This window comes from Papio anubis, chromosome 4, assembly GCF_008728515.1.
Source record: "Papio anubis isolate 15944 chromosome 4, Panubis1.0, whole genome shotgun sequence".
NCBI classification, from domain to species: domain Eukaryota; kingdom Metazoa; phylum Chordata; class Mammalia; order Primates; family Cercopithecidae; genus Papio; species Papio anubis.
Window position 1 is genome coordinate 105271022 of NC_044979.1, and position 26213 is coordinate 105297234.

Genomic DNA, 26213 nt, shown 5'->3' on the forward strand with positions numbered 1-26213 from the left:
GCCATAACTACAGAGAGTAGAGACTTTAAAAATCTTAAGAGAAAATGAAATGAAGTACTCAGTTTTCTAGAAAATTAGAAATGAAATTGACAAAGAAATAGCAAATCTGGATGCATCATGAATAATTAATAGATAAAAGTCCCCTTGGCAAAAAGAACATCAGATGGTGGGACTGGTATACAAACTGATCATTGAAAGCAAAGGGAGAAATAGACAACTAATTTTGTAGTCTTCTTAACAACACTGAACAAAGAAAATACCAATAAATAATTTTAGATTGATATCACAATGAACATATATGAAAAAAATTTTACGTAAAATATTAGTAAATTAAACTGAGTAATGAATTTAAAAAATCTCAGGAATCTAAATATGGTTTAACAAAAAGTCATGGAGTAATGGAAGAAAACCATATAATTTTCCCTATAAATACAGAAAAAGTATGTAATAAAATTTCATAGCTATTTATGATATGAAATCCTTAGCAAACCATAAATTCAAGAGAACTTCCTTAACCTGTCACAAAAATCCAGGGCAAATATTATACTTGATGGTGAAACTGTAGACATATTTGTATTAAAGTCAGCAAAAACAAGGAGGCCTGTTATTACCTCTTCTGTTCCACATTATACTGATTTTCTCACCAATGCAATAGAACAAAGGAAAAATTTAAGATATAAAAAAGAGTAGGAGGAGGTAAATTACTACTATTCATATATTAAATAGAAAATCCAAGAGGATTATAAACTATTAGAACTTTTAAGATTTTAATAAGATCAATTGATGCAACATCAATATACAACGATCAGCAGTATCCATGTTTACATGAAACAACAAATTAGAAAATAGACGAGAAGTAGGCTTTATACCCACAAAACTATAAGTTGACTAGAAGTAAATCTAACAAAAGATATGAAAATCATCTATGAAGAAAATATAAAATGGTACTGGATGATGTGGAAGATAGATAAAGAGGTATACCATTTTCATGGACAGAGAGAATATTAATAAATCTCATGCAGATGTAAATTCCCCTCAAGTTCATCTATGAATTCAATGAAATCCCAAGTAAAGAACCCACACATTTTTCCCATGACATGCCTGTTGATCCTAAAAGGAACATGCAAAAAAGAACGGCCTACAATAGCCAGGCAATTTTGAAGAAGAAAGTGTGGAAATGTTCCCTAAAGAGTGATCAAGGCTTATTATAAAACTCTCATAATAAAGACAATGTGGCTTTGGTAGGGATGACACTACAGAGCTGTAAACAGACCCCCACGAACGCATGGAAGCATTGTCTGTGGAAGAGATGGCATCACTAGTCACTGGGGAAAGGGTATTCTGTTTATGGAATGTGCCAGGCCAGTTGGTTGCCTGTACCAACAGAACTTGGATTTCGACCTTAAAAAATACACAAAAATAATTCCAAGTGAATTAGAGATCTAAACATGAAAAGTAAAACATTGAGGAAAAAATGAAGAAAAAAATTTTAACACAGGTACAGAAAAGAATTTCTTAAATAAAATACAATTAGCAGAAACTATAAAAAGTTTGATAAATCTTAAAAATATGTTAAAGTAAAATATTGTTGTTATGGAGGATGATACCATGAATATAATGAATATTTTATTTATATCGGGAAATAGAAATGTGATGATATTTGTATGCATATAACCTTCAAAACATTAGTATGTAAATCATATAAAGAACTTATTGACAAATGCAAGACAAAAACTCTATAGAAAAGTAGGCAAAAAAACATTGTGGCAGAGATGGTGAATTTTCTTCTAGTATCCTTCTCCTGTTATTCCATGTGATTATAGAACGCCTGGAGTTTTTGCTTACAAATGGCTGTCCTGCCAAATACTGCATTTTCCAGCTTCCTTGTAGCTAGATGTGTCCACGCGACTACACCTGGGCCAATTAGATGTTAGTGGAAGTAATGTGGGCATTTCCTAGTCAGGTATTTTGAAAAAGGCATTATTTGCATTGTACTTGGACTCTTCCCACCCCCTTCTTGTAGGCTGCAGTGGAGACCTTTTTTTTTTTTTTTTTTTGACATTAAAGCAAGTTTATTGAATTTGTATAACATACATTTTGAATTGTATAATAATGTTAGAAGGTTAGAAGCATGCATAATTTCTTTTTGTTTACTTTATTATTTTATTTTTATTTCCATAGGTTTTTGGGGAAACAGGTGGTGTTTGGTTATATGAGTAAGTTCTTCAGTAGTTATCTGTGAGATTTTCATGCACCCATCACCTGAGCAGTATACACTGTACCCAATTTGTAGTCTCTTATCCCTCACCCCCTTCCCACCCTTTCCCCCAAGTCCCCAGAGTCCACTGTGTCATTCAGACTTTATTGAAGGCTAGGAGTCATCTGGTGAACTGAGAACGTACCCTAGGGATGGGATGGTAACAAGGTGGAAGGAATTTGGATCCTGGGTTACTTGCTGCAGCAGAGCTGCCTACCTACCCCAGTTGTCCCACTCACCTCTGCACTGTTATGCAAGTGAACAAGGAGCTTCTGCGCTGTTTGAGTCCCTGGAATTGAAGGTCTTTGTTATACCAATTTTACTTATAGCCCTACTAACACAGGCAGGACAAAGAAATTCACAGAAATGAAACTTGAATGGCAAATAAAATGCTCAACTTCAAGAGTAATAAGGAAAATGCAAAGGGAAATGGAAATGAGATGATATTTTGTTCTCATCAGCTTGGCAAAAAAAAAAAAAAGTCCCACAATACTGAGTTTATATTAATATTATGGGCTTGTTCATAGAAATGCTGCAGTTTTTCATAGAAGCAATAATGAAACAAAACAAAAAAATCAGAAACCACGTAAAGGTCTGCTTGTATATTATTATTTAAATAAAGAAAGCTAAGGTTACAGGTACTGCAGGTGGGCTGTAGGTTGTACCACTTTGGAGAGCAATTTGGCAATATCTTCATAGACAGATGATAGATAGATAGATAGATAGATAGATAGATAGATAGATAGATGAATAATACGGGTTGAATTGTGCTTCTCCCCAAAATTCTTATGTTGAAGTTCTAACCCCTAATACCTCAGAATGTGACCTTACTTGGAAAGAGGCTCATGGCAGATGTCATAAGTCAAAATGAGGTGGTTAGATTGGGCTCCAATCCAATAAAATAAAAATTTGGACACAGGGACAGACTTGCATAATGGGAAGACGATATGAGAAGACACAGGGAGAAGACAGCCCCCTATAATGCAAGGAGAAAGGCCTGGAACAGATGCTTCCCTGACCAATGTCAGAATGAACCAACCCTGCTAACACTTTGATTTTGTACTTCCAGCCTCCAGAACAATGAGACAACGAATACCTGTTGTTTAAACCACCCAGTTTGTTGTACTTTGTTATGGCAGCCCTAGAAAACAAATTCACCTTGACTCAGCAATGCTCCTTGTAGGTCTATACCTGAAGAAACTCTTGCAGGACAGCACCAGAAGTTATGTATGTTCAGTGAAATATTGTCATAATGAAATAGTGGGCGTCCGTCCATATTTTTCAATAAGAAGATGAACAAATAAAGTATATTAACACAATGGAAAATGATGAACATGGCAGAAAAATGATGAACTGCTAGCATCTCAAATCAGTAAGGATTTTAAAAAGTAAAATTAAAAAATCTTTCACATTGTATATGTATATCTCAGCCTCCCAAGTAACTGGGATCACAGGCACACACCACCATGCCCAGCTAATTTTTAAATTTTTTGTAGAGACAGGGTCCTATATTGTCCAGGTTGATTTTGAACTCCTAGGCTCAAGTGATCCTCACACCTCAGCCTTCCTAAGTGTTGAGATTACAGGCATGAACCATTGCACCTGGCCTGTGATTTAATTGTATTAGGTGATTTTCTGCCCATGTATGTAGAGATGGGGTCTCATTCTGTCACCCAGGCCGAAGTGCAGTGGCATGATCCCAGCTCACTGTAACCTCTACCTCCCAGGGTCAGGCGATCCTGCCACCCGTGCCTCCCGAGTAGCTGGGACCACAAGCTTGTACTACCACACCTCACTAACTTTTTTTGTATTTTTGGTGAAGACAGGGTTTCATTATGTTGCCCAGGGTGGCAAAAGTATTTTTAAACAAAATTTAAAAACATTTAAAAACAAAATTAAGACATATGTGGCTGAGAAAAAATATTTGCAAAATATGATAGGAAAGGGGTTTTTATTAGTTTTTCTATTAATATAAAAAGCCCTTATAAAACAATAAGAAAAAGATGGCCGGGCACAGTGGCTCACACCTGTCATCTCAGCACTTTGGGAGGCCGAGGCGGGCAGATCACCTGAGGTCAGGAGCTTGAGACCAACCTGACCAACATGGAGAAACCCCATCTCTACTAAAAATACAAAATGAGCCTGTTGTGGTGGCACATGCCTGTAATCCCAGCTACTTGGGAAGATGAGGCAGGGAGGCAGAGGTTGTGGTGAGCTGAGATTGTGCCATTGCACTCCAGCCTGGGCAAGAAGAGCAAAACTCCATCTCAAAAAAAAAAAAAAAAAGGAAAGAAAAAGATAACTACAAAAGGAACAAGACAAAATACACTTTTGAAGAAATGCAAATAACTGATAAACATGGGGAAGAATATTCATTGTCACTAGGAAAGAAAAGTGAACTGAGATTATGCACATCCAAAAACATTTTTTTAAATCTTGATTTCACAAAGATTAGACATTAATCAGTACTGGTGGAGATGTAGAAGTATACATTCACTCGGCTTATTTTAATGACAATTTGTCTGTTTTGAAAACCTTTATAATGTACAAATCTTTTGGTCCTGCAATATGAATATATCTTTAAAACAATTGGAAAATAAAGATGCACACCAAGCATGTTCATAATCACTGTGGTTTTTTTTTTTTTTTGAGACGAAGTCTTGTTCTGTCGCCCAGGCTGGAGTGCAGTGGCACAGTCTCGGCTCACTGCAACCTCTGCTTCCCAGGTTCAAGCAATTCTCTGCCTCAGCCTCCCGAGTTGCTGGAATTACAGTCACCCGCCATCAGGCCTGGCTAATTTTTGTATTTTTAGTAGAGACGAGGTTTCACCATCTTGGCCAGGCTGCTCCTGAACTCCTGACCTGGTGATCCATCCACTTCTGCCTCCCAAAGTGCTGGAATTACAAGCATGAGCCACTGCGCCCAGCCCACTGTGCAATTTTTAATGGCAAACACATCAGAAACAAAGGTGTCAGTATATTTTTATCCAAAGAGGTACTGGTGCATCCTAAAATGGGAAACTATTCAGTACTGCTATTTATTGACATCAGTAAGTTTATTTGTACTTTTTAAAAGAAAGCATACAAGGCAATAATCAATCTATTGCAAGTTTGTGTATTTATGGTGGTGCCTTTGTTTGTGTGGGTATAGGATTGCAGGATGAGGAATTTTAGGGTGTCAACCATGATGACTCAGCTCCTATCAACCACAACAACCTTTCCTCCACTGGGAAGGGGTTACCTATCTTTCCAAGTCAATGAAATGGGTGGGCTGCACCTCAATCAACTGTGCAGGGAGAATGATTCCCTTGGTTTGGCACAGACGAGCTCACTTACCTAGTAGACATGCTTTGCATGGAGAAAGAGGTAGACTTAACCAATTTAGTTGGGGCTAAAATGCTGATTTTTAGTTTTTTCAATACATCTGAAATATTTTATAATTGCTAAACTTTTAAAGAAGTTATAACAGAAAAACTTAAATTTGAAATAGCAACCAGAGACTTCAAAAACCAAGAGATAACCTTTATAAGAAATGTGTAAGAACTCCATGAAGAAAACCAGAACACTTACTGAAGAGCTTAAAAGAGGATAGTTAAAATGAAATCTTATGCTAAAGCCCAATATATAGAATAGATGCTAATATTTGCTGTGCTAACGGATAACAGACTCCATTTATCAAGCACTTACTTATGCCAGACATCCAGCAAAGTACTTCACGCACGTTGTCTCATTTAATCTTCCAATAACCCAGCAAAGCAGGGATTACCATCATTCCTGCTTTGCATATGAGAACACCATGGAAGGCTGAGAACTCTGTTCAGAAGCAGAGCATTAGGAAGCCATGGAGTCAGATTTTAACACAGGAATGCCTGGCCCCAGAACCAAGGATCTTTGCTGTGCTACAAAACCAGTGAGGTGAGGTCCTGGAGATACAGCCGAATATAAACTTCATTAGTTCAATGTTTCTTACATTCTGTTCTACCTACTGTTCTGCTTTCATCTAATTTTAAAGATCCATTCTGTGTCTTTGGAGTTAAGCAACATAGGGGTGGCAGCAACAAGGTGAGATGACCCCAAGAGGGAAGATACGTCTGGGGCAAAAAAAGAGAGGGTGCTCCATGCTTGACCAGGAAAATCTGCTACTGGAGAAAATCCTTGAAGGCTCTGTAATTTGTTAGTTTGATTTTCGGGTTTTGTGGGATTTTTTGGTGGGGAAGGACAGGATCTTGCTCTGCTGCCCACGCTGGAGTGCAGTGGGGCCATCATGGCTCACTGCAACCTTTGCTTCCTAGGCTCAAGGGATCCTCCTGCTTCAGACTCCTGAGTAGCTGGGACCACAGGCTCACACCACTATGCCCAGCTAATTTTCAAATTTATTATCCAGACAGGGTCTCACTATGTTGTCCAGGCTGGTTTCAAACTCCTGGGCTCAAGTGATCCTCCCGCCTCAGCCTTTCTAAGTGCTAGGATTACAGGCATGAACCATTGCGCCTGGCCTGTGATTTAGTTTTGGTAGACAGGTGATATTCTGCCCCAAACAAGGGGGGTAAGAAACTCTAGACTCCAACACACTGAGGTTCAAATCTCAGCTCTCCCACTTAGTAGGTGTATGAACTTAGGAACATTATTCAGCCTCCCTGGACCTCAGTTTCTTTAACCAGAAAAACGTTGTCAAGGTTACATGAGGCAATGCATAAATAGTGCATAAAAGAATTTAGCAGGTAATAAGCCTGAGTTATAAGTTACCTATCATCATCATTGTCATGGTCATTGATTTGTTTTTAAGATGGGGTCTTGCTCTGTTTCCCAGGCTGGAGTGCAGTGGCACAAACTTGGTTCACCACAACCTCCGCCTCCTGGGGTTCAAGCAATTCTCCTGCCTTAGCCTCCCAAGTAGCTGAGATTACAGGCATGTGCCACCACGCACAGCTAATTTTGTACTTTTAGCAGAGATGGGTTTTCACCATGTTGGCCAGGCTGGTTTTGAATCCCTTTTGAGTCCACCCACCTCAGCCTCCCAAAGTGCTGTGTGTCATGGTCACTGTCACCATCATACTTTAGTGCCTAGACACCACCCCCAGCACCTCAAGGCTTCAGTCTGCCTGCTGCTCTGGTCCAGCTGGTCAAGGTCCCCTCAGCGGGGGGCTAAGTGTGTTTCTCATTCCCTAAGGCTCACGAGGGACCAAGGTCCTGGGAAATGCCCACTGCATCAGGTCCATGCACAGATCTCACAACTGAGAGTTGTTTGTGGAAGGCGGAATGAGAGACTGATGACTCAAGATAAGATAGGCAATCAGCTCCGACTCGCCACTGCAGACTTCTGGTCTACTTGTAAAATGAGTCTTGTCATTTATTTGACAGTCCCCAGGATTTCACAGAGTGGGAGGAACAAATAAAGCCAAACCCCAGCAGAGTGTTCCCAGTAGCCTCAAGTGTGGAGTTTGCTGTTGTTGGGGCCCCAGGACTTGGTCGAGCTTCTCAATATCCTGGCTGTCTCCAGGCTCTCTCCATTCATTCCAGCCAGTGTTTGTTGAATATGCCTTCTGGAAGGGATGGCATCAGGGCAGATTTCCTCTTTAGTGGCCAGCAAAGTATTTCTGTTTCAAATAAATTCAAACTGGTTCCAGAAATTTACATCAGAGCAGAAATGTGCAATTTGTACCCCTCTGACCACCTGCTGCCTTTTTGTCTTCTGTTCACTAAGTGGTCAGGATCACAGGCTTTGCCAGGAAAGATCTGGGTTCAGGTCACTCACACACTGTGTCACCCCAGTCTTCCCCTCATTCTGCTAACAGTTTCACAGGATTCTGATTGTGACGGATCAATCAGATGGTGCATGTAAAACATCCAGGACTGTGTGTGCTTCATTAAACTCATCCTAAGGAAAAGATCTGGCAAGGCAGAAGACCCTAGAGTCATTTTATCTGCTTTACTTAATGTGTTCTCATGCCTCAGGTAGCCATAGAATCCTTTGATGCCATAGTCATGAGGAGAGGAAGGCCCAGTCCAGTTATGGTGCCTGGCAGCCATGCCGGTGTAGGGTCAAGGCCTCTGCTCGGCCTGGCAGCTGGCTTCTCAGTTGATGTCTTCCCCACCCACTTCATGCCTTGGGTTTGTCTTCTGTCAGTATCCTCAGCACCCAGAACAGAGTCGGGCACAAACCTGCATCTCAATTAAAATCTGCTGAATGAGTGATTGATCGAAAGAATGAATGGCAGAAAGCAGAGAACCAGTGGAGGGAAAAAAATTATAACCCCACAGTTAACTGTAACTGCTGCTTACTCTTCAGGATCTCCATCCACAACATCTTCTCTCCTTTTTGTAGCTTTCCTGGCTCCCCAACCAGGCCTCCCTCCATACTCACACTTTGCCCATCACATCCCTTTTTTATCCCCTACTCCATCTCCCACCCTTCCATGATAGCATGGATTTTTCTTTATCTCTTTTCTTTTAGAAAGCCTACAAAGAGAAGGGAAGGGGAATGGAGCCCACTGGTCATGGGTAACTACACCGGGTAAATGTGGTGCCCTCACATCGCCGAGCCTGGGTCACAGCAATGGAAGACCCTCCTTAATGCCAAAGGAACAGAGGAGCTGAGTGGCATAGGAGGGCGCACGTCTGATGTGAGCCTGGAGGTGAAGGGTTGAGCCTACTCACAAGAGCATTTAGGAAAGTTAAAATTTAAAAAAAAAAAAGTCATACAGAAAAAGGATATTATTGTAGAGTCCACTGTGACTACCCAGTGAGGAAGGGGGCGTGAATGGCATTTCTGCAGCATAAACCAGGGCTTCTCAAACTGCAATGTGCACAGGAATCACCTGGGGTTCTTGTTTCAATTTGCATTCTGTTTTGGTGGATCTGGGAAAGGGCCTAAGATGTTGCATTTTCTAATAAGTTCCGAGGGGATGCTGATGCTTCTGGTTGGGAAACCCACTTTGGGTAGCAAAGGTTTAGTGGAGAAAGTACCAAAAAAGCTTCTGCTCATCTTCTATCTCATCTTTTAAAAGATGTGAACGGGTCATCCTGACAATAATGGAAGGACTCTGAACATCCCAGGGTCCAAAGGGGTCCTCTGGTCCCACATGCCCTCCTCTCACCTTCCACCCTCTGCCTGGACTCTCCCAGGCACAGGGCAGCCTCCTCCAGGAAGCCCAAACTGAAGGGGGTTGGAAGTCCAAAGACCTCAATTTCAAACCTCACTTGCTCCCTAGAGCTGCATCAGCTCCCACAACATAAATGGGGGCGGCTTCCCTCCAAAGAACGCTTAAGCCACATCAAATTAAATTTCACTGGCTATTATGCCTTCTAAACAAGGGATGCAAGAGTGTGTCTGCAGGTGTTTCTGCCTCTTTCTTCCCACCCCACCCCCCAGCACATAAACACTAGACATTGAGCACCTGAGAAAACTGTGGGTTCTTTATTTATTTATTCCCAAGGCTTTTGACATAGATGTTTGGTAAATGTTTGTTGAATTAGTTAACAAAAAGTTTGACTTTTTTTGGCACCTTTGACAAATTGAAGTAGATTCTTTTAAGGCAGCCAGATTTCTTTTGTATGACAGCACAGGTTTTGAGAGCTTGAATGGAGTTACTTAAGGTAACTGGCAGGGAGGCAGGAAGAAGAAAAGAACCAAAACTGGTTCGCGTAGCAAACTGTAATACTAATTGCTCATAGTATGAGGAGAAGAGAATTGGCTTATCCCATATGATACACACACACACACACACACACACACACACACATATAATGGTAGGTATCTTAGATCTTGCCTAGACCTGAGATGACAAACACCTAACATGAAGAAAGACCCATCTCTCTCCATTCCCATGCCCATGGCAGACATTACTAATCAATCACAGTACTTTCCCAGCTAAATATGGATATAATCTCAAAATCCTCAGTTTTGAATCCAACATTGGTTATTTCTTCACCTGCCCACTGCTGAACTCCTGTATTTCTGAGCATAATTTGTCTGAGTATATTCTTGCCAGGTTATCACCTGCTTGTAGTTGTCTTGTAAAACTGCATACCTGTGTTTTCTTTGCTGCCCATAAATCATAGCTCAGCTAGAATTGCCTTATGTTAAGGGAAAAAGAGGCAGCACACACAAGTGTGAGATGAACAGTACACTCCATTTTGCAGGGTATTATGAGAGCAGGAATTGCATCTTATTCATTCATTCATTTATTGACCAGATTTTTATATGAAACAGGCACTGGTATGGCCTGTGTTTAATTCTATATCATAAGCCCCTAATATATGTGTTTGTGCTTGTATGAATAATGGAGATGGATGGATGGGTGGGAAAATATTTGATTAGTCACCTCTTATGGGGTGATGCCTAATAGTCCTGAACCAGGACAGCCCTCCCCTTTAGCCTCTTTCTCTGCCACAAGCATGTCATTTTCTGTCCCTCTTTTTCCCCATATTTATACTGAGCACACTGTACATGCAGCTTTACCTGCATGGAGTTGTCCGGAGGAAAACACATTCATTTTGTCTGGTGGTTCTTCTAGGAGTGTCTTAATCTGTTCCTTCTATCCTCCCACCCAATCAATCACAACGATTATTTCTGTCAATGGAACTCATCTTTATGGAGAGTGTTACTGTGGCCAGTAAGGTTCCGTCATCTATTTAAGTAAAATTCTGTCTTAAACCTTTTACATAAACTGTCTTGTTTAATCCCAAGCACAGGGAGGTCAAGCAGTTTTTCTAAGTCCATTTTACAGTTGAAGAAATAGAGGCTCAGAACACCATGTGATTTCCTGAGATCACACAATTAATAAGTTGCAGAGCTGAGATATAAGCCCAGTCCCCTTGACTCCCGAGTCTGTGCTCTTGCAAAGAGGACTGTCGTTGGTTGGAGTCTCAAAAATGAGTTATTGGTAAGGTTGTACCAAGAAGTCAGATGTTTCTGCAGTTTGTAATCATCTGCTTGCAGAAAGAGTCATTTTCTCCAAAGATATTGAGAAAGATGGTCACGTGGCTCTTCCTGATGATGCCAGGAATACAAGGTTCCTTGGCCCTCGCAGTCCCCATTGTCCAACTCTCCCTTGGATGTGGCTAAGCCTTCCAGAGGGGAAGGGCTAGGCCAGAGTTGACAGGGTGCCCTGTCTCTTCCATAAAGAGGCAAAGGATTCCTTCCTTTCAGGCTTCATCCAATTAAGGATTTCTGAAGAGAGAGCAGGAGCAGCATTCGGGTGACATCCTTCTCCTGGCCTGCCTGCCCCATCCCTGCCTCCAGTGCCAGAGGCAGCAGCTGCAGTGCTCCAGTCCAGCTGCCCCTGTGGACAAGTCTAGGAATGACCCAGGCACTGCATGTTAGCTCCTGGGCCTGGTACGGTCCCCATTGCCTCGTCCAGGCCACGGCCACCCGGGCTCCCCTGCTGAATTTGCTGTGTCTAGGAAAGCCCCACTTTGTGTAATGGTTTAATTATCATGTCAATGTGGATTCATTAGCATGGCAGCTGTCATTGCAAATGGGGGAGCCAGGGGGCTCCTAGAGCCCCTGGGGTCAGGCTAATTGACATAGTGAGCAGAATACTGTATTTACTCAACAATGGTTTGGGTTTCTCTTCTGACCTGGGAAAGGGAGTGCTTGCTGGAATCAATAGCAGCTGAGTTTTCATTAGCAGCCCTGGGACAACATCCCTGGGCTTAACCCCTCCAGACCCACCCAGTCTTGGGCATCCCATTAGAAGGAGAGGCTATAACTTCTACCTCGCCAAGGACAGATATGATGTGGGGGGCCCAAGTAGGGGAAAATACATTCTTCACTCAATAGGAAGTGTACGTACGACTAGGTTACAGTTCTCCTAATTTCCACAAGGGCCAGATTCTTTGAGTCACTCTTTCCACTGTGACCCTCCCAGCTAGTTCAAGGTATAGAACAACTTGGTGTTAATAAATATTTGTTGAGTGAGTAATAACTCACTTTTTTTATTGAACACTGTGCCAGACACTGCTCCATATCACAACTGTATCAGCTCATTTAATTCTCACAACCTTCTGAGAGGTATTGTTCTGGTTATCTACGGTGTACAACTAACCACTCTTACTGTCCGAAAACAACAACTTATTGTTATTTTGTCTCATTATTCCATGGGCTAGGAATTTGGATGAGGCTTATCACTGCTCCATTATGTCTGAGGCCTCAGGATGACTTGAAGGACTGGAGGTTGGTATAGCTGGAGGCTGCCTGGGCCTCTCTCTCTCTCTCCCTAAACACACAGCTTCTTCAAATGGCTATCTTGGACTTCCTCATGCATGCTGGCCTCAGGGTAGTTGTATCTCTTCTGTGACAATTCAGGACTCCATGAGACCAAGGTGAAGCTGACAATTCTTTTAAAAACTAGGCCTGGAATCAGCACAATCACCAGCCAGCTCAGATTTAAGGAGAGTGGGAAAAGATGACACCTCTTGAATGGAGAGATATCAAAGAATTTGAGGCCATTTCTAATTCTCCATAAATACTATCAGCATTTCCAAATACAGATGAGGAAACCAAGGCCCAGGGAGAGAGTAACTAACTTGTCCAAGGTCACCCAGCTAAGTGGTAACAGGATTTGGTTCCCAGCAGTCTGTCTCTTGAGCCCTTAATTGCCACAGACTCCTCTCCTTAGGCTTTGGCTCCTATAAAGTGAAGGGGTTGGGCCATATTCTCTCAAAAGTCCCTTTTAAGTGCCCAGAGATTCCTCAGAAAAGTCAAATCTAGAGGAAGGCAGTTTGTAAGAACCGCAGTCAATGGTAAGGGGGCTTCAGAACCTTTGGAATAAATTCAGGGGCAGTGAACGCACTGCCAGGGGCTGCTCCCCAGCCTCTGTCAGGTCTTTAGTTACAACCTTGAAACTTCTCCAGAGTGGGACTCTACCCATGGACTTTTGCAGCATCTGATTAAGAGAAGGAACCAGCACTAAAGGGAACCTTTCTGCAAAGGAAAAACTGTCTTGACAGCTTTAGGCTGCCAAAAATCCCAAGTGGATCAGGCCCCTGGGGAATGAAGTTGTGGGGGCTGGTAGTTGTATGGATGGGACTAGGACAAGAATTGAAACAGAGTCTGACTCACACAGCACAAAGTACCTATGTGACCTCAGGCAAGCCATTTAACCTCCCTGAGGCCTAATTTCTTCACCCGCAAATAAAAGAATTTGACTAAATATGGGAGGAAAACTGGGCTTCATCATTGGTGCCAACTTTAACCGATTGCAAGTGGCTTCCCAGAGGCCTGTGCACAAGGTCTTCAGACTGTGCTGAAACTGTGCAATGTGATAGGAAGCTCTCCGGAGATGGAGTTAGGGAGAGGCACCTGGGTTCAAATCCCAAATCCTCTACTCAGTAATTTTGTGATCTTTGAAACTCCACTTATAACCTTTTCATCTGCAATGTAAAAATCATAAGGCTTTTCTTCATAGAACTGATGGGTGATAAATGAGATGACATGGACAAGCCTGTCAACCCAGAGCCAGGCACTCAGTAAAGATCAACAATGTTCATTAAATCTGAAACCTACATTCCACTGGGATACACAATGCCAGGCAGAAAGGCCTTTAGGTATGTAACTAATTCCTGCTGAAGGTAGCAGAGTCCATGTTTTAATAGTCTGTGCCATTTTAGAGAAACTTTAAGGTTGTAGTGAATGCTGTTGGCATGATAGAATATGGAAAACATAAAATAAATACACTTTTCTCATCTGAAAAGGTGAGAATATTACCTGCCCACAAGAAGATGCATAAAAGTGGACATTCAATGAGGTAAAATTTGTAAAATGCGTAGCATGTAGTGAGGACTTGGTCATTAAGGGCCTTTGTGGCGGGCAGCTGCAGTCACATCACCCTTCCCTTACCTTACATGGAGGAATATAAGCTGGAGAAAAAAATCCACAAATAGAATCAACATAGGAAAAACCTTAAGTCCATCTTTTACTCTTCAGCAGAAATTGCATCTATGAGTAAGTTCTATGAATGTAAATGTGAGGCGTTCTGACCGTAAATCTGGCAGTGTCAGGCAAGGAATACCAGAGTCTGACGATGTTGTGGCCTCATATTTGGATGGTGACCTCTCAAATTTAGACCATCAAATATGCAAATGGATGGACATTCTTCATTGCACCACTATGACACTGATTATAATCCAGTATTACATAGTGAGTGCTTACAGTGTGCCAGGCACTGTGCAATGCATGCACTCTGGATGTGCATTGATTTCTTTAATCCTCCCAGTGAACTGATGGGGCAAGTCCTACTAGGATCACCATTTTCCAGGAGGGCACAGACAGATTTGGAACTGTCCAACATCACACAACTAGTAGGCGGTGGAATTGAGCTTGTCTGGCCCCACAGCCTGTGTTCCCAACTGAGTGACAGACTCTGTCATTTTGACTTTTTTAGGGAAACAACATGGCATAGGAAACCTACCACTCTCAAAAGCCAGGAAGGCCTAGGGAGTGCTGGAACCAGGCAGTCCTAGGTTCCAATCCCAGCCCCAGCCCTTCCTATCCTTATGACACTAAGCAAGAGACTGACTAACCTTTGTGAGAATCACTCTCCTCGTCAGTAAGGTGGGGATCCCTACTGGAGTAATGCCTGTCTTGTTCCTTTGCTGTGAACGCTGAGTTAGACGATGTGCATAATAGGCTTAGAACTGTGCCTTGCACATAGTAGGTGGTTAATTATTGCTCATTTCCTCCTCTTTAAAACAGGATTTCATGGAATTTTCAGCCTTACTGAGATACTTACGATAGGTCTGGGAACTAAAGAAACCTCAGAAATCCAAATAAGTAGAGACATGTCTTCCACATGAACCTCTGTTAAATATTTTGTTATATGGATATACTTTCGTTATATGGATATAAGTACTTTCTTATTTGCATATATGTTAGACGCAGTTTTTTGGTACATTTTTCAAAAATAAAAATACAATTTTCGATCACAAAAAGCCCCTCTCTGCTTGGGGTTTAGTGTTGACATGAAAAATAAAGCTATGATGATTCAAGAATTTAAAAGTTAAGATTTACACAAACAGACCAGTAATGCCCACAGATTAATACCCAGTATTTCTTTTCCTTGTATTTTGTAGGTTCATCACCTACTCTCCCCTAACTGCTTTTTCTTTTCATTAGACAAAACTTCCTGCAAATTTTTTCTAACTTTGAGTGATTTGCTGACTCTCACTAGATACACTGTCCCTTTCCCTCCACCTCTGACACCCATTTTGCATGGTAACCAATGCAGTCTCCCCCACCCCACCCCCCTACCTTCCACTGGGAATGATCTCTTTATCAATAATCCGACCCTGGAAGCCCAATGGGTGACTTTTTAGTGCCCCCGACACCAATGCAGATGGGGGTTTTGGATCCCCAGTGTAATCCCAGCCTGAAATGTTACCAGGAGCCCCACGGCTCTTCAATTACATCTCTTGGCCTGTCAAGACCACAGCATCTCAAATTCAGTTAGCTGGTCTTTGGGTATCAGCCAAGGCCCAGCCTCTGCTCCTAATGACAGCCAGCTGAGGGGACACTGAGAGGGGCTAAATTCAATTTGCAGCCCTTCTAATGAGATTAGGGGAGCAGGGTTTTTTATTTTCTCCAAAGTTTGCCATGGGCAGGATGAATGATGGCCCAGGGATGAGCTGTCAACGTCAACAAAGGCTCTGAGCTGGGAGAGGGGGATGGGAAGCAAGGATGGGCAAAAGAAGGAGAGATTTTCCAGACAGAGCCAAGGAGCCCTGAGTAAGTCGCCTAGTAGGTGACAATGTCTGGTTGGCAGAGTATCACTCTGAGGACAGGATGCAAAGTCAAGAACGAATCTGCAAGAAAGGCAAGTGCTAATCATAAGCAATATCCCCAGTAGAATCTCTCTTTTGTTAAATGCTTCTGAATTCTTTTCCACCCCTTTTAACTGACTTTTGAAAAGTCATTAAACAAACTACATTTCTTAAAATAGGCCAACTCACAAGAATTTCTCTAATAAAAGAGCAAGGTTTCCACTGCTCTTTAGCCTGGAGCAGCTCAGTCCAGCACATCTCTTGGCCAAGCAGGCCTGTGGATCTCCCACCAGGGTAGCTCCCATGAGCTGGAGTCTGGACCAGCCAGGACCTCTGATACATGTACTGTGTTGCAGGTGATGGTGAGGAGCTGGAAAGTATTTCACTTGATGTGGAGTAACTTTAGGGTGAGGTGTGATGTGCAGACATTTTTCATGGGTGTTCTAGTTAGCACCCGCCTGTGTTTGGCATCATAACTGGGAGTAAATACTGACTCCTCCCTGAGTAGCTTCAGCTCAGATGCAGAGATAGAGGAAATTGAGTAGAATATTCTTCCATGTCAATGTGAGTGTGATAGAGGGAAGTCTCCTTAGGGAATCAAGAGGGGAAGAGGTCTCTGTGATTGGGAGACACCAAGAAAACTTTGGTTTTAGGAGGTGGCCTTGAACTGTATCTTGGACCAGGGTGATATCTAGGAAGGCCAAAAGAAGAGACCCAGACATTGGCTTTGTAGCTGAAAGTCTCAGTGCTTCTACTTATAAGCCCAGCTCTACCTTGATCCAGGGTCATTCCTGGTGGAGACTACAATGGTCCTGGACCCCAGGCCTGAATCTTGTCCTCTGAGTACTGATTTGTTCACTGTGCCTTCTTCGAGCTCCTCAGAGATGGTCCATATGCACAGCAGAACTCCTGCCCAGCTTCTGGTCCCACCTTTGCATCCTGCATTGGTGTGAAAATCCTGCACTAGAGCTTGGCTGTGGCCCTGACATCTTGAGTTGCCTAGATATCCAAGTTCTTCTCTAGATAGCAGGAGTTGGGGCTCACATACTTTGTCTGTTTTTCCCCCGGTCACTGCCTGAAGCCCTGTTCAGAGTGGACCAATAACCAGGGATCACGACATTGTTGCCCTTCCAGTACTTCCCTGTAATATGGGAATCCACCCAAACCAAGGCTTTTACTCAGCCTCAGAGCAGGTCAACTTAAGTTAAAACCCTTCTGGGCACCTAATAGGTACTCGTTAAATATGTATTGGCTGAATTGGGTCCATGGAGGAGGAAATACTTGATTGGGGCTTGAGTGTGGGAGCTTTTAGACAAGTGACTAGGAGTGGGAAGGAATTATCCCTAAATGGGAAAGCTCAGAGTCAGGGTCTTGTTGTTTATGTTCTGAGAACAACAGTTTCTCTCCTTTCACTCTCGTTGGCCAAGTTTAGACCCCCATTGCCCAAGAGTCTCCAGATCAGCTCATCAGGGCCCTTGGTCCCCCAGGAGGCCCTTGATCACTCAGACGGGCCTGGTGATAGACCTGCTCATGGGAAGATACTGCTGATGTCCACAGATCAAGAGGTTTATTCTGCTGGCACCACAGTCTGACCTTGGCCATGGCTGGAACGCTCAGAGTGTATTCTCCATACAAAACACAAAACCCCTTCAGGACCTGTGAAGGATCCTGTCGAATTGTTGGGCCTGGACTAAACTGGATTATCAATCCAATCCCCACAGGTCCTTATAGGCCCGACGCTGTAGAAAGAGACAGTGCCAGTCAGGACTGATTTGCTGGTGTGGCTACTTTTGTGTTGTGAATAATTCGTGTATCCTTTTTTCTTATTCCACCAACTTTGATTAAAATTGCTTGTGAAAAGATATTCTGTTCCAGGGAATTTTTGTGCCATGAAGAGATGGAGACACCAGAAATTCAAGCCAAAGGCCTGGGACCTCATTGGCTCTTCTCCACTCTACCTCGAAGGGCATCTGTTTAGGTCCCAAAAAAAAGGCCTGTCCCTGGAACGTGCTGTCTCAGGGCACTTTATATGATTGCATGAGGCAGCATCCATTGTGGAAAACCACACAGGATCATTCAGTCTCACCAGTTGATTCTACCTTAATAAACCCCAGCCCATGTCCCTTGTTCACACCTCAAGCAAATTCTGGAGTGGAGACATGATCTGGAGGAAGCCAAAAATGATAAGAATGGCAAGGATACAAAATGACCAGTGATCACTGCATGATGCTTATTAATGGAAGACCAATTCCTCAGGAATCAGTTATAAAGCACATTTTTATCACAAGGTATTTTCATGTCTATTTTCTTACATGAGTTTACACAAGTATGTGAAGAAGGTGACTGTCTTAGCTTTGCTGTAACATAGAACTGTGCTGTAATAAAATACCAGAAACTGGCAGCTTACAAACAGCAGACATTTATTTTTCAGTTGTGGAGGTTGGGAAGTTCAAGATCAGGGCACTAGCAGATTTGGTGTCTGGTGAAGACCCACTTCTGGTTCAAATAAGGCATCTTCTTGCTGTGACTTCACATGGCAGAAGAGACAAGGCAGCTTTTTGGGACCTCTTTTTATAAAGCCACTAGTCCCATTTACGAGGGCTCCACCCTCATGACCTAATCACCTCCCAAAGGCCCCACCTCCTAATATCATCACATTGGTGATTAGGCTTCAACATAGGAATTTCAGGGGCATACAACATTGAAATCACAACAGTATCCTAATTCGCATGTTAAACATGAGGAAGCAGAGGTACTGCAAACTTGAATGAGTCACCCAAGTTCAGGCATGGGTGAGCCTAGGATGCAAGGCCAAGTCTGTCTGACACCAGAAACGCGGCTTTATGCGCTCTGCTACATTTCATCTTAGTACATTACCTATGTGCATAGGATGGACTGAATCCCTCTTCCTTCTCCTCTGAGTTCACCCCTATGCAGAGCTCCAGACCCTTCTACCCATCTAAAATTGTAGAACTCATGGCCCATCAGGAAAGGATCCTCAGGGAATGGCTCCTTGTGGGTCAGCTTCAAAGTGTCAGGGAAGGAACCTCACTCCCGTTTAGGAGCCCCCTAAAAATGTGGAATGTGGTGCAACGAACCCCAGGCTGGTGATACCATTTGGTTGTGTCTCCACCCGAATCTCATCTTAAATTGTAGCTCCCATGATTCCCACATGTTGTGGGAGAGACCCTGTGGGAGATAATTCAATCATGGGGGCGACTTCCCCCATATTTGTCTCATGGTGATGAATAAGTCTCATGATATCTGATGGTTTTATAAGGGGAAACCCCTTTCACTTGGTTCTCATTCTCTCTTTGCTTGCTGCCATGTAAGAAGTGCCTTTTGCCTTCTGCCATTATTGTGAGATCTCCCCAACCACGTGGAACTGTGAGTCCATTAAACCTCTCTCCTTTATAAATTACCCAGTCTCGGTATATCTTTATCAGCCACATGAAAACGGACTAACATAGTTAGTCTCCACAGCCCCCCTGTTTCCAGCTCCCCCTGTGATCTTGGGCAAGGGACTTTCTCTTTCTACTCCCGCTTCCCTGTTGGCTCCTTGCCAGTTCCAATGCTCCCAGATTCTAATTCTCCAGCTGTCCAAATCTTGTGAATGGACACTCAAATACATTTCTTGTTACCTACAAATTACAGTTTGCTTTCATTCTCCTCTTCTGTCCCAGTCTTTCCTATTTGTTGCACAGAGTTCAGCAATGCACAGAGTTTCGCCAGTGCACTGGGGCTGCTAAAAACACCCCGAGGGCCCGCCCCTCCCAGGGCGATGCCAGACCAGAGGATGGAGCCCTGGGTCTCTTCACTTTGCGCCACATTATCACAGAAAGGTGGATTAGAAGTTATCTCCGCTCTGCTTTCTCTCAGAGCTCCTTGGCAACGCAGCCACCTCGATATAAATATACACCAGAAACGTGCGCAACATCATACTCCACGGTGAGGCCTCCAGAGGCCCTGGGGCAGATACCGCCAGGGAGCAAGGACATCAGGAGATCCCCAGGACACAAAAGAGTGCCAGCCTCAACGCTTCAAGGTCGAATGTGGCACCCATCGAATAAAACGCCTGTGATCCTGATAATTCTCTGGCACCCCATTCCAAAAGCTGGAGGTCTTTAATCTCTCTGAATAGCCAAATATTTCACAGTTGATGCTTCTTTTGCATTCTTTATAATTAAACAAGGTGCCAAATTTTTAATACCTTTCCTGTGTTTGCCTTTCTCTCCTTGGTGTTGCTAATGTAACACATTCAGGTCGAATCTCTGTTGTTTTTGGTCATTGACTATTTCAAAACCTAAAAGGAAAGAGTGAGATCTTTCAAAGAGTGGAGATTAAAATCAAACACAATGAAGGAGCTACTTCTGAATGTAATAATGTGGAACACTTTGAAGTCGAATTAACTAAAGGAAACATAAACCAATCCATTCCTGGCTCCATGTTAACTCTGGCTGTATAAAAGACCTTGAGATATTCAGGAGACCAGTGTAAATCAGTTCTTTTGGTTAGCACAAGCTCTGGGGCCTGCCACTTTCCTCTCGTTGGTGCTGTCTTTGGTAGGGCCATAGATAGAACCAGCTACAAACTTGATTCAGGCATAAGCAGGAGACACACACATCAGCATAAATGAGGCTCCAAAAAAAGGCCCTCTTGCTTGGAGACACAGGAACCAGACTCTCCAAATGTCTCTCACTTATACAGCAATCCTCTTCAGACTTAGGAGGTTTTGTCAGACATTTTCAAAACTACAGGGAACCTGGAAAGAAAATACAATAAAGAGATCAGAGACCTAAAGTGCCAGACCAAAGAGAAGAACCAGAAAAAGCAAGACGTGTTCATTGTAAATATTTTGAAACTGTATTCTTATCTCAGTTCAGTGCTGTGTACTGTCTTTTCTCTGATAATTGTAAATATTTAATGTGTTATAGCTCCATCTCCTTACTGATACGGGAAACATGAATAAATCCACATGGACAGGACGTGTGTTTTCCACTTGCAGACTGCCTGAGAGAGTGAGCATCAGGAGGAGCTGCTGTGGACAGCTGCACAGGCTGTGGTCTGTACAAGAGTGCCTGGTGGAGGGGCCTGGAAAAGATGCCCCATCCACCTGGCTCAGAGAAGGACAGAAGAAGGAGTCACTGTTCATTCTGAGCAAAAAGCCCTTTTGCATATTTAGTTAGAGCTAGCAGCTATGTGTGTGTGCTTTTTAGCGATTTACATTTTACTAGTGTGAGGGGAACTGAGCAGAGCTCATGGAAAAAGTGTTCCTGTTTATTGAAATAAAAATTCCAGAATTTTTTTCAGTCTCAGTATGATTTTCTCTAAAACTAAAGTACAAAAATGTTTATGCAGTTACCCCTTTTCAATTGCCTCAGCAGCCGAGGTCCTCTCTTGGAACCTGATTTTCCTTGCAAACTGACCAAGGGAAGCTTCCAGAAGCAACTATCCACTACAAGAGGAAGGAAGGTGTGGCCATGAGGGAAGATGGTGGCTCCAGAGGCCCTGGCTCTGCAGAGACCTCAGTGCTGCCTCCTAGCCTGCCTGACACTTGACTTGGTTTGCACCAGCAGGTGCCCAGGCCTCTGCAGAGTCTTCACTTCTCCAGCCTTCCCATGCCACCATTCTTGATCAGGTTTCATCTCACCTCTGTGGTTTCCTACCTCCTGCAGATGCTTCAGCTCCACCACTGCAGCCAGTGCTGCCTGCTTCCTCCGGTGACAGCAGCAAAGCAGGCAGCAGTGGCCTTGGAGGCTCTGGGTGGACCCATTGTCATGCATTGTCTTCCACGGTTACTCTGGCACCTTTCCTTTACCTGGAAAATATCCCTGAGCTCAAACATTCAACTCACATCTTGGAGCCATGACAAATAAAGGAAGACGGCTTTGGTAACTCAGTAAAGCTTGGGGCTGCAGTCTTGATGAGGAGGGCAAGTTCCGAGTCCAGATGGCTTGAATTCCAACGCAGCTCTGCAGCTTACACACAGCGGGCCCCTGAGCATGGGATCTGCTGGCCTCAGTTTCCTCATTTTTAAAGAGAGGGTAGTAACAATAGTTCAAGCCTCATAGGGTTGTCCTGAGAATTAAGGATTAACAGTTGTGAAGTTGCTTAGAGTAGTACTTAAAAGACTAAGTGGTCGATTAGCTTAGCTATTATTCGGTTAACTATTCTAATGATTATTATTTCCAAATGGCTTGACAGTCAATGGGTGGTAGAACCCCAGAAACTTTTACTGCTTTCCAAATGGCCTTCCAAATCTGATGCTCCGTTGCCATGTTAGGGAACTCCTAAGGCAGAGTAGGCACGGTAGGCACACATAACACACACATAAAAGTACCAAACACACACGTGCACACACAAACTGATCCATGCCACCATATGCATACACATGTACATACATGCATAACTTCAGGAACAGTCTGGGGTAGAATCTCCAATCAAGGTTCCATGGGAGATGACCGACTTTACTTGGCTTAGCTATCATCCAACTGATGCCTGGCCTAGATACCAAGATGCCATGGTACAAACTGTGAGATGTGCCAGTGCCGGGTCTCTACTGGGTCTGCAGAAGGCCAGCTCACAGAGGGGCCCTGTGGGTGAATGGTGTTTTCTTCAGAGTCCTAGCTTAGGATACTGCAAAGACCACTGAGAATGCCAGCCTTTACCCTCTCTCCCTCCCCAAGAAGAAGTTTCAGGGGATTCTACAGGCTAACATTAAAGGCCTCAGGCTGGACGGTCCCAGCTGCTGCTATTATATCAACACATGGAGGCAGGTAGTGATGGAGTCCCTGATGGCTGCTCCTCCAGAGAGACTATGTAGCAATGCTAAAGTTCCCTGGCCTGGTACAGAGTGCCTGCCCAATAAAGAGTTGCTGAACAAATGACAAAAAAAATAACAATAAATTCCAGCTCAGCGACTTATTGGCTAATAACCCTGGGTAAGTCCATACCCTTCCTTTACCTTAACTCCCTCCTGCATAAAATGGAGATAATCATAACTACCACAGGTCTGCGTGGGGACTAGATGTTAAACCAGGCCAGAGACTCGATGCACAATGGTAGCTTTCCTCTCAGAAGTGGCAGGGAACCCAGGGACTTTCTCTTTAGGATGAGCATCTGTGGACTTTGCACTTTGCCATGGAGCCAGGAAGAATGGTGCCTGAGCAAAAGTCTGTGATGAGGACACTTCTAGTCAGGAAAAGCCATTCCATCCTTGGCCCGCTGTGGGGAGGGCACAGTGCAATCCTCCCTCTGTGGGAGGCTCAGATGGAGTGTGTGCTGCATTTCACAGCTCAGGTCCCCAGCTGCTGAGACAGGGGCAATCTGCCCAGAGCTCACCCTGAGAGGTGGGAATCTCCTTGGGCTTTTGCCATCTTTGTCAGTTTTATGGCCTCTTTTTGTTTTGCTTGTTGAATTTTTCTTTGAGGAGAACGGACTAGGTTTGGGAGCAGAGAAAGCAAGAAGCAAATGTGTTTGGACGAAGGTTCCAACAGCAACTGAGCATACCACAGACCCTCACAGCAGAGAGAGCAGCTCTGCTTATGGAATAAAAGACGGTAAAGCCAAACACAGTCCCTTTGGACCTTAATCAAACAGGCTTGTCTGATTAAAATTCTAGGACAGTCTCCCAAAGGCTGATTTTCTAGATGCTCCAAGGTGTTTCCAAATATTTCAATGGCACAAAACGTTGGGATATACTGAGACAGAGTTCAATACATACAAAATTCACTTTGATTCATAATAATAAACACACTCACACATGTTAAGCTGTAGGGTTTATTTGGATGCAGGGTCTGTCAGAAAATCATGAGAGTGTGCTGCAACCCCAGAGAGGTGGAAATCATTACACCAGACAACTATTTTATGTCCCTCTTTGGACTTGAAGGCCATAAATATTCTTCCCACAATTTCCAGCTGTATTTCTCAAATGTGATGTAGAGAATTACTCTATGCTCTTTAACCTGTCTTTTTCTGTGGTTTTGAAGATCACTTAATAGTTTTCTTGCATATTATAACATCTTTATTATGTGAGATGGGGGATTCTTTCTCTCTTTACAGCTCTTTCTCTACTCTCAGCCTCAGCCCCTTCCCACACCTAAAGATGTGTGTCGCTCATTCATTTCTTTATTCAATGAATGTTCAGTAAGAGCCTATTAGAACTCATGCTAGGAACTGGGGATGTACACTGAACAAGACAGACACAGTTTTAGCTCGTAAGAAGCTCACAGTCTAGTGAGGAGACAGAAAATATGTCAACTGACATGAATGAGAATGTAATTAAGAGGTGATGCTGTGGTGTGCCACCTAGATCCCCATTCAGCACAGGAGAACTCATTCTGCAGCTGCTGACAGTTCCACCAGAACACAGACTCTGCTGGACCCTCTTGGGGACTGCCTCAGCTGAAGACAGCTGCCTCATCCAGGGTCATGGCCCCTTCCCAGGGCAGTCCACATCCAATGTCATTTCACCCTGTGCCCCACTCTGGATGACTCTGAAGGGCCATCCTAGCTTCTGAGTTCCCACATTCGCAAACCCACCTTGGCTGCACCTTCCTCTTTCCATTTGACTGTTGACCTGGAAAGCAGCCAGAGTTGTGTTCTCAACCAATGTCCCTTCCTCCACCAACTCTTAGAAAGAAGATAGCAGAAAGCAAAAAAAGAGGACTTATGACATTCTGGAAGGTGACAATCTCCAGAAACAGGGAGAGCTGGGGTGATGGTGGCAAGAATCTTGAAGACAATGCATTCATGAGGTTGTGGCTTTTTCATATTCCACTGTTTCAGAGTATTATAGAACCAAATAGGAAAGAATGTCCCCTCAACCAGGCAATAATACATTGGTGAAAACGTGGAAATTACTGGAAACTGGATTTAAAGCTGTGAATATTAATGTACCTTTCAGCCATAGAACTGAGAACAGGAATCGACTATCACTGAAATAAAGCATATAGCCAGGGGCAATCCACATAAGCTATGGATTGATAACACTAGGCTTAAACTGCATTCACCTTTTTGAAAATGAGTAATGCTTCTGAACAATTTAATGGTACTAGATAATTGGAATTTTAAATAGAACACATACCAAGAACAATAAAAGAAAAATATATATTCTTCATTTAAAAATTTAAAAAAGGAAAATCAAGGAAGTATGAAAATTAGAAACCACAAAAGAATAAAGCAGATTTCAGATTAAAATATATAAATTATAACAACAAATATAAGTAGATTAAATTTATCTGATAAGAGTTTCATACAGCATGGAAAAATCAATTTCAACCTCAGACACAGACACATAAATACATTAAAGTAAAAATGTAATCAAAAGTATAGCATACAATTACCAACAAACAGAAAATGGCAGCCCTGATTTTAATGTGAGGTGTCAAAAATTACCAGTGGATGAGGTACGAAGTCTTTCTCTTCCTGTTCTATCCACTTAGTTTCTTTTCTCTCCACCTTCTGAAGATGGAGATCAGCTTCAAGGACAGAGTTGAGGACGAAAAAGCACTATATTCTACATAGTGGGAATGTGGGGTCGTAGGGTTGGAACATGGTTAGATATGACATGTCGCCACATTATATGAGGCAAGAAGAATAAAGGTTGGAAGAAACTGTGGGAAGTACAGGCAATAGTATGCAACCTTAAAAAAAAGAAGGAAATTCTTGCAACAACATGGTTGAACCTCGAGGACATTATGCTGAGAAACAAGCCAGTCACAAAAGTACAAACACCCTATGATTCTTATTCATATGAAGTATCGAAATCAGTGAGAATCATAGAAACAGAAAGTAGAAAGGTGGTTACCAAGGGGTGGGGGGATTTAGTATTTAGTAGGTCTGGAGTTTCAGTGTTGCAAGATAAAAAGGTTCTAGAGATCTATTGCACAACAATGTGAATGTACTTAACACTACTCAACTGAACACTTAAAAATGTTTCAGAGGCCGGGCGCGGGGGCTCACACCTGTAATCCCAATACTTTGGGAGGCCTAGGTGGGTGGATCACCTGAGGTCGGGAGTTCCAGACCAGCCTGACCAACATGGAAAAACCCCTGTCTCTACTAAAAATACAAAATTAGCTGGGCATGGTGGTGCATGCCTGTAATCCCAGCTACTCGGGAGGCTGAGGCAGGAGAATCGCTTGAACCCGGAAGGCTTGAACCCGGAAGGCGGAGGTTGCACTGAGCCTAGATCT